Below are 16,830 nucleotides of genomic sequence, written 5' to 3'. Positions count from 1 at the left end.
GCTCTCAAAGTTGCAACAACAGTTCATCGTATTCATTGGTAGGACTGTGGCCAAACGAACTCTACCTGATCAACGCCACACCGTCCGACACGAAGGTTATCTACATTTGTTTTCAATCCTTTTATGATTTAGATATTTCTAATCATATCTATAAATTTCAAAAGTAAAACACATTCAGAACTCTCCAAATAAGCTTTTGCGTATATGTTTTAGTAAACTATTGGTGTTATATATCCTACTAAATGTATTGGTGCTTACATATTTTCCTTATTACTCTTGCACGAATGCATGTTTACTTTTACTTGACCCGTTTACCCGTTTTGACATGACTCATTGTAATGTGCCTTGTTATGTTCTTATCAATTATTTGCTCCACTAATAAAAAAAAATCCTAACTTGTCACTGGCATAAACCAAAAAGAAAATAACTCATTTGCTAGACAATATATAGGTTTAGTTATAACTCTCTTAATTTTAAAAAAATAAATAAATAAAGAGAGATAGAGAACCACAACGAAGAGCATTCACAACCCATTTTCTACCGTTTATCTATATATATCATATAATTACACTAAAAATCATTACAGTTTTTCACTCATATTTAATTAAATAATACTTTTATATACCTTAATCATTACATTCTCTTTCTTTTACTCACAACCACTTTCAAAAAATATTAAAAAAATTATATGGTATATACCTTGAATCCTCAAATTTAACTTTCACATATAGCATTTTCTTTCTCTTTTATTCAAAATCACTTATAACCATATCATATAATTTATAAATATTTCTTACATTATTTTAAAGAACGGATTAAGAATGCTCTAATTGGTCAAAATTGTTGGTGCTTTTACATGTTACAAAAGTTTTGTAGGTAAAATTCGTTTAGACCTCGGCCTACTAAATAATTATTAGTTATAAGTAAAGTCCATGTATAACATTGACCACGACCCATTAATTTATTGATACATTTATAAGTCTAAGAAGTACTGTGACATGAGAGAAAAATAAAAGTCCATCTCTATGGACGACGCCCAAAGAAAAGATAACGTGAGTGGGTTCTACACCTCACGCTATATCCATTTTATAATTAAACCTCCAAAAACAAAGTACATTTCTTTTTTAAAAGTTAACTTTTGTTTTAAGTAAACAAGTAAAATTTTAAATATATATAAATGAAAACATTCTCTCAGGCTACCAGTTCAATTGCTTTATTTGTAAATTAAAATTTCTTATGCATTTGTGAAACACCCTAATTTTTTTAATTTTTTTTATAAATAATATTTTCACAAAATATATATATCAGAGTAGGTCCCAGTTTACATCAAAACCTGTCACTCATGACGTTTTATTTTATAAAAATATATATTACACAAACTATTAAACACGAGGGTATGGTTCTCTTGTCAGTCCAGTCCCGTCCATGAAGCTTTAATCATCTATGGGTGCTTTTTCTGAAAACATTTTAAAACATATTTTTATTAGCTTTCGCTAAGTAAGTACACCATTTTATAAAAATATGTTTTATTTTCATTTGAAATTTAACACCAAAATTTCTTGGGATTTCAACACCCGAAATCCTTATTTTTACTCCACGTTATTCTTTGGGAATTCAACACCCGAATTCCTTGGGATTTCAACACCCGAAATCCTTAATTTTACTCCTTATTATTCCTTGGGAATTCAACACCCGAATTCCTTATGAGCTCATTTTTAATCCATGAGGGTTATTAATTCCCCCTTTTATATTTGAGGTTCAACACCCGAACCCCTTAAGATTTCGACTCCCGAAATCTTTTATGTATAGTATTAAAATTTTGGAGTTTCAACTACCGAAACTCTTGGGACTTGTAACCCATATTTTTATTAGAGACATATCATCATATTTATTTTAAAACCATAGCCTCTTTTTAAGCCACACATTAATTCACATACTTGGACCCACAATCATTTCTCAAAAAATCATATACATACATACAAAATACACATATATAAAATGCTTGTAAAATACCATGATTATGGTCCGTGTACTTACCTCTTGGTGTTACTAACTCGAGTTTAGATGGCAATCCGCTAATTATTATAGTCAAATTATTATAAAACACACTACAATATTGACTCGTATAGCTCTCGAGCTTCTCTCTATATTTTTTTGCTTTTTAGTCTTAGGAGACATGTATATATAGTACATATGCTTAAGAGATCTTCCAGGTGGAGATTTATTATCTTATTATTTTCTCTATTCTCAACCTTATCAGTACGTTTACTTGCCCCTTAAGGGTTACCAGCTCATCCTTCCTATTATCCATCACATATTATTATTATTATTATTATTATTATTATTATTATTATTATTATTACATTACTCAATCAGACGTACACTTTTACGTCCAAAACTTTCTTTATGATAATAATAATATATTTTACCATAAAGAATGTATTTTATATTTTTAAATGATATTCGATATTCGGTAACACCCTGATGGTCGTTTAACATTTCCATCTCAACGGGACACTTCAATAGTTACTCGTCTCATAATATTTGAAATATTAATTTCAAATATTTTACTTTTAACTATAAAATAGGATGTTACAATTTGATCCGAATTCATGGGTATGAGTCTCATCAAACCCAGATAGCTCTTAAATAGGTCATAACATCTCATGAGATTAAAAATTAATCTCATCAAATATTTGATATGAAAATCTATAAAACAGGGATATACTAAAAATTGTTTTATTTGTTTTCATCGTACATTATCACGGATTCGTAGGATGATTAAGGAGGTGAGTCCTCATTCCAGTCTTATTTCAATCGTTGTGGTTTCCATTTGTTCGTTTGAAAAGTGTCGCTCATGTTTTTCACTAAACGGGGCTAGCAACCATTGGTGGACTTTTGTTTTAACTGAGCGAGACCATCAACGGGGACTCGTGAGATAATCAAGAAGGTGAGGCGGTGAGCCCCACAATCTAGTCTTCTTTTACTACCATGGTTTCCATTTGTTCGGTTGGGCATCCATTTCTTCGTTTGAAAAATATAGCTTCTTTTTTCAGTGAAGGGGCTAGCAGCGACTGGTGAACTTTTGTTTTAACTAAACGGGCTATCAGGGAGTCATTGGATGGTCAAGAAGGGGAGTCCCTCATTCAACGTATTTGTTTTTGCTCGTTGTGGTTTACATTTGTTCATTAAAACAATGTCGCTTTTGTTTTCATTGAATGGGGATAGAAATGACTGGTGGGTTTTTGTTTTCACTAGAGATAGAAATGACTGGTGGGTTTTTGTTTTCATCGAACAAGGCTATCACGGACTCGTAGGATGATTAAGGAGGTGAGTCCCTCATTCCAGTCTTGTTTCAATCGTTGTGGTTTCTATTTGTTCGTTTGTAAAATGCCGCTTCTTTTTTCACTGAACGGGGCTAGCAGCGACTAGTGGACTTTTGTTTTCATTGAACTGGACCATCAGGGACTCGTGAGATAATCAAGGACTTCCGTCTTTGAGAATTGTTAAAAATTTTTAGGCCGAAGACGGAAAAAAATGGGTCTTAAGTAAAAAAGTTTTTTTGTTGGGTTTAAACAATTAAATTTTCAAATGAGATTATTTGGTTATAATTTGAGTTGTACAAACAAAATTGTTTATAAAAATAGGATTAAAAGAGTTAAGGAATTAAATTTAAACATTAAAAATACATTTATTTTCTTCATAAAATTATATATTAAAAAATCAGGCTTAGTGGAGTGATCAATCAAGGGACGTCGACCCCCCTGTCCTACTATCCAATCCGGCCAGTGTCTACATAGATATAGGTGAATAAAAAGGTTAAGATAATATGAATTTACTCAATATACACATGATATATTTATACATAAAAAAAAGAAGTAATCTCCATAAGTAATGTTTTTTAAATAATTAAAGATTTTAGAAAGTAATAAAAAATAGTTACTTCTGTTCTTTCTTATTGGCTTGTGATTTATTTGACAATAATTGTAACTGTAGTGTGGAGAAGAAGATCAGAGAAGATGGTCGGAACAACGCTCTCAAAGTTGAACTAACAGTTCATCGTGTTTGATGGTAGTATTATCGTTAAACAAACGGCACATGATCAGCGCCACACCGTCCAACATGAACATGAAGGTTATCTACTGTTGTTTTCGGTCTTTATATGATTTCACTATTTCAAATCACATCTATAAATTTGAAAAATGAAATACAGTAGGAGCACTCTAGAATAGCTTTTGCGTACGTACATCTTTTCCTTTTTATTCTTTTGCATGAATACATATTTATTTTTTATTTGACTTGTTTTAACTTGACACATTATAACGTGACTTGTTATGGTCTCATCTATTTTTTGTCCCACCAATGAAAATCCTAAATCCGTCATTGACTTATAACCCAATAAGAAAACAACCCATTTACTATGCAATACATAGATTTAGATCTCAAAAAGTTGCTCTAACATATTATTTAATTAAAAAAAAAGAAAAGAAAAGTGAGAACCACAACGAATTGGTGGATAACTCTAGATTGTTGTCGCTTTCACATGTTAAAAAAGTCTTGTAGTTAAAATTCGTTTTAGACCTCAAGTTAAAAGTGTTTAGGCTGAGGGGTGTGGGGGGCGCGAGAGGGGGCGCGAGTGGGGGCTCCAGCCAATAATATTGTGACGTGTGGCAGAGAGAGAAACTTGATAAGATGGGTGTTGGTTGTGGTGCTCGCGCCCCGGGCCCTGGTGTGGAGGGGCGCGAGAGGGGGCGCGAGCGGTTTTTTTTTTATTTTTTTATAAATGTATTAAAAAAACGTATTATTAAAAAAACTCATAAATTATTTAAAAAAACACACATTAATTAAAAAAACACATTAATATCTAAAAAAAAAATTAAAACATCGGTTGGTCCGGTGCCGACCATAAATCGTCGTAACTGTAATCTGAATCTAGGTTTGGGTACCAATTTCCAGCCATGTTTTTAAAAAAAGGTTTGGAAGATGGGGTGATTTTGGGTTTTGGGTGTGGTATGTGATATTGGTATGTGATATTGGTTTTGGGTGGTATGTGATATTGGTTTTATAGAGAAAAAATTTTTTTTTTTTTAATAAACAAAGAGCCCAACGGCTCTATTTACGCATTCCCAGGCCACTTCACGCGTTATCCCAGCCGCTAGCCCTCTTGCGCCTGCCTGGATTTCCGCGCTCGCGCCCCTCTCGCGCCTCGGTGGTGTGGTGCTCGCGCCCCGGGGCGCGAGCGGATGGGCTCACGCGCCCTTTCTCGCGCTCCACACCCCTCAGCCTTAGTGCATATCAAGTGGAGTTCTTTTTTTTTTTTTTAATAACAGTATTTGAAACCACTTTATATTTCCGGGTGAACCTCACTCAATAACACCGTTAAAAAGGAAATCTACCGTTTTAGAAAACCCCCTTGAGTAATATTTCATATTTAAGACTTTAAAATCTCAAGTCTTGATCAACACTCTCAAACCATTAGATTAGAAGACGGAGATTTATGATTATGACTAACTTATAAGTAAAGTCCACGGATAGCATTTTAATACATCATTAAGACATTGTGAGTGGGTTCTACACTTCTATAGCTCTATCTGACCATATCCATTTTATAATTAAACACAAAATTTAAAGTACATTTATGTTTGAAAAGTTAAATTTGTGTTTCAAGTAAAAATAAAAATATAACTATTCATTGTGATAACCGTTTTCACTTACATTCACTTACAATTCATTACTATTCATCGTTCGCTAAATTAAGCTTAAGGTATAAGTTCTGTTAGTTCACAGGTTTTACACATGACCCTTTACGAGTAATTTTTTTCATAGCCGTCACAGTGAGAGCGAGAAATCGACGGAGGTTTTTCTTTATTTATTAAAAAACGTTTAGTTTGGAATATATTATATATAACTAAGAAAAAATTTGAGTTAAAATTATAAATCGAACACCCCATTGGTTTCGATTTAAGACCGAAGTGACAACCAAATACGTACTTCGGTGGAATTTTAAATGATTCCAATTCACTAAAAGCTCGGTTTAACTATGTTAAAACCGAATAATAACCAGCGATAATAATGAATTTAACGAGTTTATAAACATAAACAAACAACTAAATAAAAAGAAAAAACTTATTAAACATAATTTTAAACTATCCAACCTTCTATACTAACCCAGTTGGTTATGGCAATAAAAATAAAAACTAGGCTTCATTCGGGAGGACGCCAGTTCAAATCAGACCCAAAATGAAGGTTTTATCTTGTCTACACCCTTGTGATAGCGCAACTGTTGTCAAATGGTATTAGGGGAGAAAGTTGCCGAGGATGCAGAGAGCACCCGAGAACCAGATGTTATGCTTTTCAGGAAAAACTCTCTAGAGTTTCAAACCCACATCGGTACGGCCGCCCAATGATACCGTAAGCTATCACTGTTATAGAAAATAAATAAAATATGAATATTCCCGCGTACACAAAATGCCAAAAAAGAAGCTCAAAGCTAGCATCATCATGCTAATAATAATAATAATAATAATAATAATAATAATAATTAATATTAAAGTATTTAACTCGTCAAATCTGTTACATTGATGAGTCTTCTACAATGCTGGCATTTTTAGAAAGTCAACTATGAGCTACTACCCCATTAGTGGGCAAGAAACAAAACAACACGTCTATAACATCAATACAAAATATTATTATACTTATTCTTATTATTTTCACATTACTGATCAATCTTCAAATTCATGGTTTTTTCCACAAAATGGTTAATTTCAAGAAATTGTTTTGTGAACTCTTTAAACCCTGTTCAGGTAATTAAAATCTTGAATACCCATTTCAAGATTTTATTAAATTCTGGATTTTCTTTTAATATTAATTTGAGTTAATTGATGTGAAGGTGAAGCAGAGGATGTGGATAAGGTGACTGTGCCTCAAGAACAGAAGATTTTTACTATTCAATCATTAGTTTCTGCTACAAATAATTTTGAACATAAGCTTGGTCAAGGTGGTTTTGGCCCTGTTTTTAAGGTTTGATCTTTGTTCAAAATAGTGAATTGTGTGTTTTATTGACTCAATTTTAGATCTTGATGATTATTATTAGGGGTGTGCACGGTTTGGTTTGGTTTGGGTTGGTTTTGGGTTATAACCGAATCAAAAGACCGAAATCTCGGTTTCTGAGTTTTTGAAAACCGTTTGGTTTTTGTCTTTCCGGTTTTGCTATTTATGCTTAAAATTCGTGGTTCGAAAAAAAGTTGGAATTTAGCCTGGGTAATTGGTAAAACCTCAAAGTTGAAAATTTGGCCGGGGCAATTGGTGAGTTGACGCAAATTCAGTTAGCATCGTTTACGTTTGTTACGGTATAGACAACATTGGTAAAACCATAGCTTTAAAGAAAAATATATTCGTCAAATTAACATATAAAAATATATTATGTTATTTAAAACGACGCTTGTTTGCTCAGTAAACCCGGGCGGTGGTAAAACCCAAGCGTTGTCGATCCTGGGCATTGAGGCGGTAATTGGACACGAATTTGGTTGGCTACGTTTGTTACGGTACTAGAGCTAAAAAAGGGGAAAACATAAAATTGAGTGGGCCAATGGGGTGGTGTCGGTCGGTAAACATCGGGCGTTGGTAAACCCGAGCGCTGTTGGTCCCCGAGCATTTAGACGTTGATTTTATGCGAATTCGGCCGGTTTCCGTCACGTTTGTTATAATATCGGAATTAAAACAAACAAAATTGTCATTCGGTCAGCTTCAGTTATATTCGTTACGTTACCATAATGAAAAAAACTGAATGCTATGAAGAAGTAAGGTGCCGCCAAGTGGCCCAATGGCACGTTAGCGGCACCAAGCTTGTCATTTATATATATTAGATATAGATAATTGATTATTGTACATTTACGATATATTTAGGTTTGAGTTTTTATTTAATCTTTATAAATTACTTAAAATTCAATATAAAAAACGAAAATCTATAATTTGGGTTCATTTTTTTTTCCGTTTTATTACGTGCAAAACCGAACCGAAAGTTTGGTTTTTACAAAAACATAAAACCAAACCATGGTTTTGTTTCGATTCGGTTTTTTTCGGTTTCATGCACACCATAATATGATTTTTGATTATTGTTTGGGTGTTTGGATGAACAGGGGAAGTTGCAAGATGGCAGGGAGATTGCGGTGAAAAAGCTTTCGGAGAAATCAAAACAGGGGAAAGAGAGTTTACAAACGAGGCCAAATTATTGGCTTGTATACAACATCGAAATGTTGTGAGTTTGTTGGGATATTGCGCGTTTCCTGAGAAGCTTTTGGTGTATGAATATGTCGTTAACGAGAGCCTCGATAAGCTTCTATTCAGTATGTTAGGCAGTGACGGATTCAGGATTTTTGAAACGTTATTTTGATGGATATTTGATTATTTTTTTTTATTTTATCGTGTAGAATCTGCAAAGCGGGATGTACTCGACTGGAAACGAAGATATGCCATAATTAATGGTGTAGCACAAGGCTTACTTTATCTTCATGAAGACTCGCTTGAGCGTATCATTCATGAGATATAAAGGCTAGCAATATCTTGTTAGATAAAAAATGGAGGCCCAAGATTGCGGATTTTGGCATGGCTAGGCTTTACCCTGAAGATAAAACTCATGTCAACACTCGTGTAGCCGGAACCAAGTATGTTTTTATCAAAATTCAACTTTTATTTTTTTGAATTTGATAACCTTATAAATTTAAATACATATGTACAATGGCGAAGTTTCATTAGTACCTAGGGTAGCCCCGACCCCCCTTTTTTTGCGCAGTAGTGTAAATGTCTCCATTTTGTCGGCCCAAAAATTTTATACGTAGTGTAAATTTACTCGTTTTCGCCGAATTTGAGGCCAAACTCTCTATTTTTTTCATAGTTGTGTAAATGTATCCGTTTTTCACCTGAAAATTTTACGCGTAGTAAAAATTTACCTGTTTTCGGCTGAAAATTTGAGCCGCCCCCCTCGTTTATAATTTTTGTTAATACATTTTGAGTCCCCCCCCCCCCCCCCCCCCCCGCGCTTGTCTAAGCTTCGCCACTGCATATGTAATAAGCGGTGTGCAAGTAGCTTTCATGGGGGTTAAACTTAAAACTAGTGGAATCTGGATTCGAACTTGAGACCTCTACCGTTAGACGCTTACAACTGCACCACTTCTTTCTGTCGTTTATGGAACTTATGTTAAATATCATTTAAAAATTTAGAGGGATGCCTTTATTTATTTGTTTATTTTTTTAATGAAACAGTGGATATATGGCACCGGAGTATGCAATGCATGGTAATTTATCAGTGAAGGCAGACGTATATAGTTATGGTGTAGTGGTTCTAGAGCTCATTAGCGGTCAAAAGAACTCTAAATTTAACCAGGATCCCGACTGTCAAAATCTACTCGATTGGGTAAGTATCGGTCTGTTCATGCATACCTTGACTTCTGAAGTCAAATGTAATACATATAAAACACACCCATACATGTTTACTTTCATAAAACTTATTTCCAAACTAGTCTGTTAACATTAGCTACTAAAAACCTATTCTTGTCGTAACATATTTGTTAGCATGTTCTATTAATAGTGTCAAACCATAAGTCAAAGCGAAGTGTGTTTGACTTATAAAGTCAACCACACTAAACTCTCGAATTTTTGCAGGCATATAGCTATATGAAAAGGGAAAAACCGCAGAAATCATGGACCCCGCACTAGCCACATCAGCCGACCCTAACCAGGTGGCGACTTGTACACAAATCGGATTACTATGCACCCAGTCGGACCCGAAGCTACGTGCCACCATGCGCCAGGTGACGGTGATGTTATCCAAGGGAGGTGCACTAGACCAACCAACCAAGCCGGGGTACCAAGGTGTAAAAAGTAGAAGACCAAGTAGACCCTCGGGTTCATCTTCATCCTTAGGTGGTTTGAGCGTGTCAAACTCTAGTTCTTCTAGGTCAACCATGGTCACAAGGACCGGTAGCACGTGGGCTTTTGCGGGTTCAACTTCAAAAGCTCATCATAATCATCAAGGTTCAAGTTATGCGAGTTCAAGAGCCGATCCTCATGGCAAACGGCCCATTGAAGGGTAAATAGTAAGAGTGATGTTATAGATTAGGAGAATGCTGCATTTTGTTTTTTTTTTCTTATTGTACAAAAGTGTAAATTATAGGAGAAAGAAAGATGATATACAAGTTTTGAGTTTCATATATATATAGATCGATTCAAATTCAAATTTAAATCGAAAACGTTGCAAACAAATCCAAACTATACGGCAAAAATAGGCTGCAGCCGTTCGAAGATCTCATCTTCTGTTCCTGTGGCATTGATCTGCAAAATTTGGCATCATTACTAATGTATTGAAATATGTTGAAATGCATTTTTAATAATAAAAAAAATGTTGATCATTAGTAAGTAAAAACCTTGTGAAGCTTCCCTTTCTGAGAGTAGTATGTAATAACAGGTAGACTATAAGCTTCAAACACTCGAAGGTGCTCCTTCGTGGTGTCAATGTTATCATCAACCCGCCCCTATCAAAGTTAAAAAAAAATAGCACGTTAAAAGGATGAATTATATGAAATAATAAAAAGAACATTTAAGGTGCAGAACACACCTGATTACGATGCAGTACTCATTTCATCATCTCTTCTTCACTCCAATCGAAGAAAAGTACAACTTCCGGTTCTATTCCGATCTATATATAAATATAAACTTTGAGATAATAGTGTTTGAAACATTATTACAGAAATTAGAGTTAACTGTGGTTTGCGCAGATATGTGGTTTTAGTCCAATAATTTTAAATTTGCGATTTTCGTCCCTGTGGTTTCATTTCATTTGCAATTGAACCCGAATTCATAAAACCCGTTCACTCTGGTCGTTAAACCCATCATCATGTCCTTCACGTGAGGGGCAGTTTTGTCCTTTTTTTTCCCAAGTACATTCCAGCCCCTCACGTGAGGGGCTTGCAAATTAGGATTGGGATTTATTTAAGGAGAAAAAAGGACAAAAATGCCCCTCACATGAGGGTCACGCTGATGAGTTTAACGAACAGACTTAACAGGGTTAATGAATTCGGGTTCAATTGCAAGTGAAATGATACCACGGGGACGAAAATCACAAATTTGAAACTATTGGACTAAAACCGCAGATTTGGACAAACCACAGAGACGAAAAGTGCAGTTTACTCCAGAAATTATATCAAGAACAAAGTATTTGGTACTCACTAGTTGTTCATAAGCCACACGGTTCTCCTCGCTTCTTGGAAAACCATCAATCAAAAATCTATCAGCTTGACCGGACTCAATAGTGCTTTTGAGCAATTTGACCGTCACTTCTGAAGACACGATTTTTCCTTTTGTGATCGTCTCTAATATCATGTCACTGAAAGCATAAAAATATCAGGCGTAGCTAAAAACGAACGTGACAAATAATAAAATGAAGTTGCGGATCCTTACCCATATTTACTTTTGGAAGATATTTCGTTTCTGAGCAAATCTCCAACGCTTAGGTGTGTGAATCCGTACGTCTCAGCAATACGTGTACATTGTGTACCTTTTCCAACTCTCGGGCCGCCTAATGGTATCACATATCAAGAGTAAGTATAAAAATTAATTATCATAATGAATGGCTAAAGATGAAAGAATCATACTTTATGACAAATTTTTACTTAAAGATCATAACAAGAATGCAATAAAGACATATGCATATAAACTTTACCTAATACAAAATTAATGGTTGGGGACCTCGTTTGTGACACGATTCCAGCGTCTGCCTGCATCCAAAGAAATAAATGACGGTATATAAATAATCCACCTTCGCGAAAAACAGCTAGAATGTCGATCATGTATGGAAAAATTAGTCAATGTTTTACAAGTGGAACGGCTTTGTAAATTCAAGCAGCAAAGTTATTTCTTCCCACATTTTACATATTCATCCTATATCAAGGATATAAAATCCAAGATATGGTGTTATGAAAAAGAATATTGAATCAGATTCAAGAGGCCAAGCATAAACTATTTCAATTTCTTCGCTTAAAAGTTAAAACGCATACAAAATAAATAACAACAATGTTATAAAATGAATCAGGAGATCATAGTTAATTTCTAACCTAACTAAAGCATACAAAATAAACTCCCAGACAGCATAAACTATTTCAATTTCTTCGCTTAAAATACATAAAAAAATTTAGGACTGCCAAACAGGTCGGGTCGAGCAGACTCGGCTCAAAGTGAGTTGTTTTAAAAATGTTTTTTTTTTTTGAAATAAATGTACATTTCATCTTTGCTTCGGGTTTTCAGTACTGGTTACGCACGTGGCATGGATTACGCTTGTTTAAATGCGCAGTTTTGCACATTCCGATGCCAGTTACGCGTACCGAGGTCGGGACACAATGTGTGCTTAACTCAGTGCCGACAGATCATCCCGGTAGACCCGGAATTTTTTTCAAAAAAATGTCTTTATGTTTAAACTTCACAATTAACCAATTTATTTAAGTTCATTTTTATAAAAAAAAAAAAAAAAAAAAGTTTACGACAACCCAAGTCATCACCCAGTAAGCTCATCTACAAATTTAATTTGTTTTAAACCCAATAAAAAAGGCCCATTTACTTTTTACTAGCCCAGATTTTTTTGTAACGATTCTCCGGGACGGCCCTGGCTTAACTCAGCACTCCGTGCTAGTAACCAGCGTCATCGGTTACAGTTAATCAAACCAACAGATCTGTGTACCTGATTAAACAGACACGGTTTAGCCGCGTAAATAAGCTTCGACAGTGATCGAACACGCCTCGACATCTCTCGATCTCAGCTACTGACTACCTTAGTAAAATGTGCATATATATGGAAGCAAATGATATTATTTTATATTTTAAGTTAACGTGATCGGATTCAATTTCTTATAGACATTTCGTCGAACACCTTCCCCGCCATGTGCAACTGTCCTCTAGTTTGAAACCATAAACGTGCTTCAACTTTTTTGGCGCTTTTTGCAACACATCAATAAACTAACTTGTTAAACCCGATTTAACCCGTAGGTTACAAACCGGTTTCTACTATGGAGTTCCGAAACAGGGTTTTTTAGGTTTTAGTTATTATTTTAACCGTTTTTTTCGGTTACACCACGTAGGGGTTTCTAGACTTAAAACCGGTTCGTCCCCACATGGTTATTGGCCTAACTGGTTTTTAGACCGCGTTGACCATAGCCAGTATTTAAAAAACGGTTAATTAGATTGTGAAACACTACCCTCAATACCTAAGTAAAAAAATTTTAGACGAGATGTCAACCGTTTATACTGATTTTGATGCTAAAGACCTGACTCACTCAAGAACACCATCAAGGAGAAAACCCACCACGGTAGAAAACCGCTGTAAGTCAGGTTTCGACCCTTCAACCTCAAGGATCCTAACCATTGTCGCTATATCATTGGACCATAATGTCAATTAAACGTGCCTCCAACTAATCAGCCTTTTTTTAGATTTATTTATTACTATATTAGTTTTAGGCAATTGGTCTTATTGTAAACTAGTACTGGTTGGCATGGGATGATGGTTGATGACTTGATGTATAAAATCATTATGATCTTAGTTTTTAAACACAATCCAAGGATTTTACAACAATGATGGGTTTGGGCCATTAAATCAATATAAGCGGTTGATATAGTCTTACAAGACTCACTCGGGTATTAAGAATAACTAGAAATGAGGTTGTTTAAAGAAAATATAATAATTTAAAAAAATTGATTGTCTATACTCCATAATAAAACATTTGTTTAGCCCATTTCTGATAAGCCCAAGTTTTAAGACAAAAAAAAAGGAAAAAAGAAAAAGAAAAGAAACAACTTTCAATTTGCGCTTTTATTAATGTAGCCCACTAGCATCAACTTTAATTTTGATAAATTTTTGTAAGGACTCTAATTTAAATATTTAATTTAGATATTGACATATATTTTAGAGTAAATTACAGTTTGCGTCTATATGGTTTACATGCAATATTAACTTGCGACTCTACTATAAAAAAATGAGCACGTGGGATTAGTTTACGTCCCTCCGTCTAACGGTGTTACAGGCTTTTCGTTACAGAACAACTTAAATGACACTTACGTCCTTTGTTACCATGCCCTTTAAAAATTTGGAGGTCAAATACTATGGTTTTTGTAGGTGTATTGAGTATATATTTTGGGTTTAGTGGATATAGATCCTTTAATATTGATCCGAATTGTGTGGTTAAATTCTTAATCATTTATTGCATAATTTATGTAAACTTAAAGCTCATAAAGTGTTATAAAAACTAGGTAATTGACTAATTGAGAAGTTCCTTATGTGTTTTGAACAAGATTTATCATTTTAGATAATGAATGACAAATACATATTCACCTATGGGAAGTTTCATCTATATATATCAACACAAATGAGTAAATTAGATATATAAATAGCTTAAAAATAAACGAGTTATAAGTCATCAAATGTGTGTGTATTCCGAACATACATACCTCATGAATCACTTTATCATATTGTTTTTGAGGTCATAACTACCAATTTGTTATTTATTACAAATAAACTTTATAGAAAAAGAATTTTAAATAACACAACTTGTTTTAACCCGTAAAGTAAACTATGTATGTATCACACATGATATCTTTTTGTTAAAGCATGCTTATGTTAAATTCAAGGTTGAGGCAACTCTCAAAACACATAAGAGAAATGCAGCCGCAAATACTTTGATACAGCTTATCATGAACCGGTTATGATCATCAAGGTCTTTACTTTTGAGACGTCACGTTGTATTGAATTGTGTCATTAACTTTTTATAACATGCTTGGTTAAGGGAGTCTTATGGGTCTCCCTCATCTTGTATTGAATTATATTATCAATAATATGATTGGTTAAGTATTATTAGTTGGAAATAAAAGTGATAGATATATTGCAACTTCATAGCCATTTATTTGAAAGAAAATGTCACCTCGGGCCATTAATTTACATAATGTGGGCTCAACTGCTTAAGAAAGGAACACATGACTAAATGGTATCCATATTTTTAAGAGCAATAAGACCGAATAAGAATGGGTCTAAATGACCTTTTCATGCTTTGAGGACCAGCCTTTGGGGTCCAAAATGTCCTATCAGGGTCAGGTTAGACACTTTTGGTCCGGTAGGTCCTTTCTAAGAACACTTTATATTAATCTCTTATCTTATCTTAGACTTGTTTTAATAATCCTAATACAATATCTAAACTTTATACTACTTATTATGGTTTCCCCGTCGGGATCACGTCTTATCCATTAGAATTTTATTACCCGACACTTACTTGTAAACTCATCCAAAAAGACCGACTTAAAATATTAAATATTCAACTATACTTCTACTAACTTTATCTACAATAACTCATTTAGTATATTTGAATTTAATTTTGATGCAGATAAACGGGTATGAGAACAACTTCAGGTAATCATGTGAATATCACTAATACAATTCCCGTTTCCAACCTATATAAAAATTAAAATTAATATCATACTCAGTCTTCCACCCATCCTATTACCGACCATACTTTTTGTTGGGGAATTTTGTATTAAAACGAGTATCTAGGATTTCTTAGAGCGTGATCACCCTTTCAGATTAAAACTATTTATGGTTCACAAATGAATTGATCAAATAAAACTCAGAATTGAGAGACAGAATCAAGTATGGATATTGTGAGAGATTTTGATGAACCAAAGAATGAATCATTTGATCAAGCCACTGTTTATTAAGGTTGGGGTCAGATGGCAATTATCATGTATTTGAGTTTCAAATACATTAAACATACGCTCTTTTTTCAACTGAAAAGTTACATGCGAAATTAAAAAAAAATTCTAGTGTATTTTTTTTATAAAGCAACATATGCCCTTTGGACCCTGCTACCAAAGGCGCTGGCCCTGGACCCCCGCCGGGGGGGGGGGGGGGATTCCCCTAAGTATATAAATTATAATAAGATCAGTGTGCACCTCCGTAGAATCATTTATATACATAACTTGATCAACAAGTACTAATCTCCAATTACACTAAAATCACTAACGTTTTCATGTGTTGTGTGTTCATCTCATTCCTTTGTGCTTAAACTTATAACAAAAAAGATACAAAAACATTAAAACAAGAAGATTCAATCAGGAATTTATTGTCTTTATTAAATCTTTCAGTTTATTCCTATGACCCGTTAAGAACAAGACGGGTCTCAAACGGTTAATGATGATCAATGCATATAACTCTTTCTAGAGTTTGATTAATAAGTAATAAAACAAGTAATCTAACCCAATATCCACAAGCATATAGGGGAGTACACATTTCCTTCTAAGACAAACTAATTAACATATTGTGTGATGTGATATCGAGATGTTGTACGAATGGTATGATACACGATATATACTATCGATCATTTATCGACCACGTCAATTGCCACTCTCATTTGAGAAAGACATTGCCAACCTGTAAATCAAAATGTATTGGCCTGAGTCTTCAAACAATAATGGGCATTTAACTTTACATCGGACTTGTTATCTCGCTTACCTTAATTTTGTCTTACTTGAATTGTAACGGTTATAAAAACACAAAGTTGTCCCTCATTTAAGTTAGAAAATAGACGGAGTTAACTGTTTGCACGAAACTTGCAAGACTTGTGAAACCTGGAGGTTTCATGTGTTTAGAATAGGACGCACACGTACTTAATGTATCGAAATAATGCATGAACCCTACTTTGTTATTTTGTAGCTTTCTTTCATAATAATTTGGTAGCTAATCATGTCACTAAACTCAATAATATGTTAACCCTATTGTGTTAATTTGTACCTTTCATTCAAAAA

General features: G+C 34.1%; 2 pseudogenes across 2 annotated transcripts; one reads left to right on the top strand and one right to left on the bottom strand.

The window, feature by feature from the left end:
- Positions 1-6,618: 6,618 nt before the first annotated feature.
- On the top strand, positions 6,619-9,526 carry LOC143583549 (cysteine-rich receptor-like protein kinase 43; annotated as a pseudogene). Its single transcript, XR_013144191.1, has 5 exons — positions 6,619-6,803; positions 6,890-7,020; positions 8,139-8,345; positions 8,430-8,663; positions 9,262-9,526. The product of XR_013144191.1 is annotated as a cysteine-rich receptor-like protein kinase 43 (transcript).
- A 522-nt stretch (positions 9,527-10,048) lies between these two features.
- Positions 10,049-11,588, bottom strand: LOC143583548 (UMP-CMP kinase-like; annotated as a pseudogene). Its single transcript, XR_013144190.1, has 5 exons — positions 11,455-11,588; positions 11,224-11,380; positions 10,613-10,693; positions 10,422-10,529; positions 10,049-10,329 (listed from the first exon to the last, which is right to left on the bottom strand). The product of XR_013144190.1 is annotated as a UMP-CMP kinase-like (transcript).
- Positions 11,589-16,830: the final 5,242 nt, after the last annotated feature.

The sequence above is a fragment of the Bidens hawaiensis genome, unplaced genomic scaffold (genome assembly GCF_021521415.1).
Source record: "Bidens hawaiensis isolate Kalapana, Puna unplaced genomic scaffold, B.hawaiensis_p1.1 tig00032454_1, whole genome shotgun sequence".
In the NCBI taxonomy this organism is placed as follows: Eukaryota; Viridiplantae; Streptophyta; class Magnoliopsida; order Asterales; family Asteraceae; genus Bidens; species Bidens hawaiensis.
This window is presented reverse-complemented; position numbering and strand designations above follow the sequence as displayed.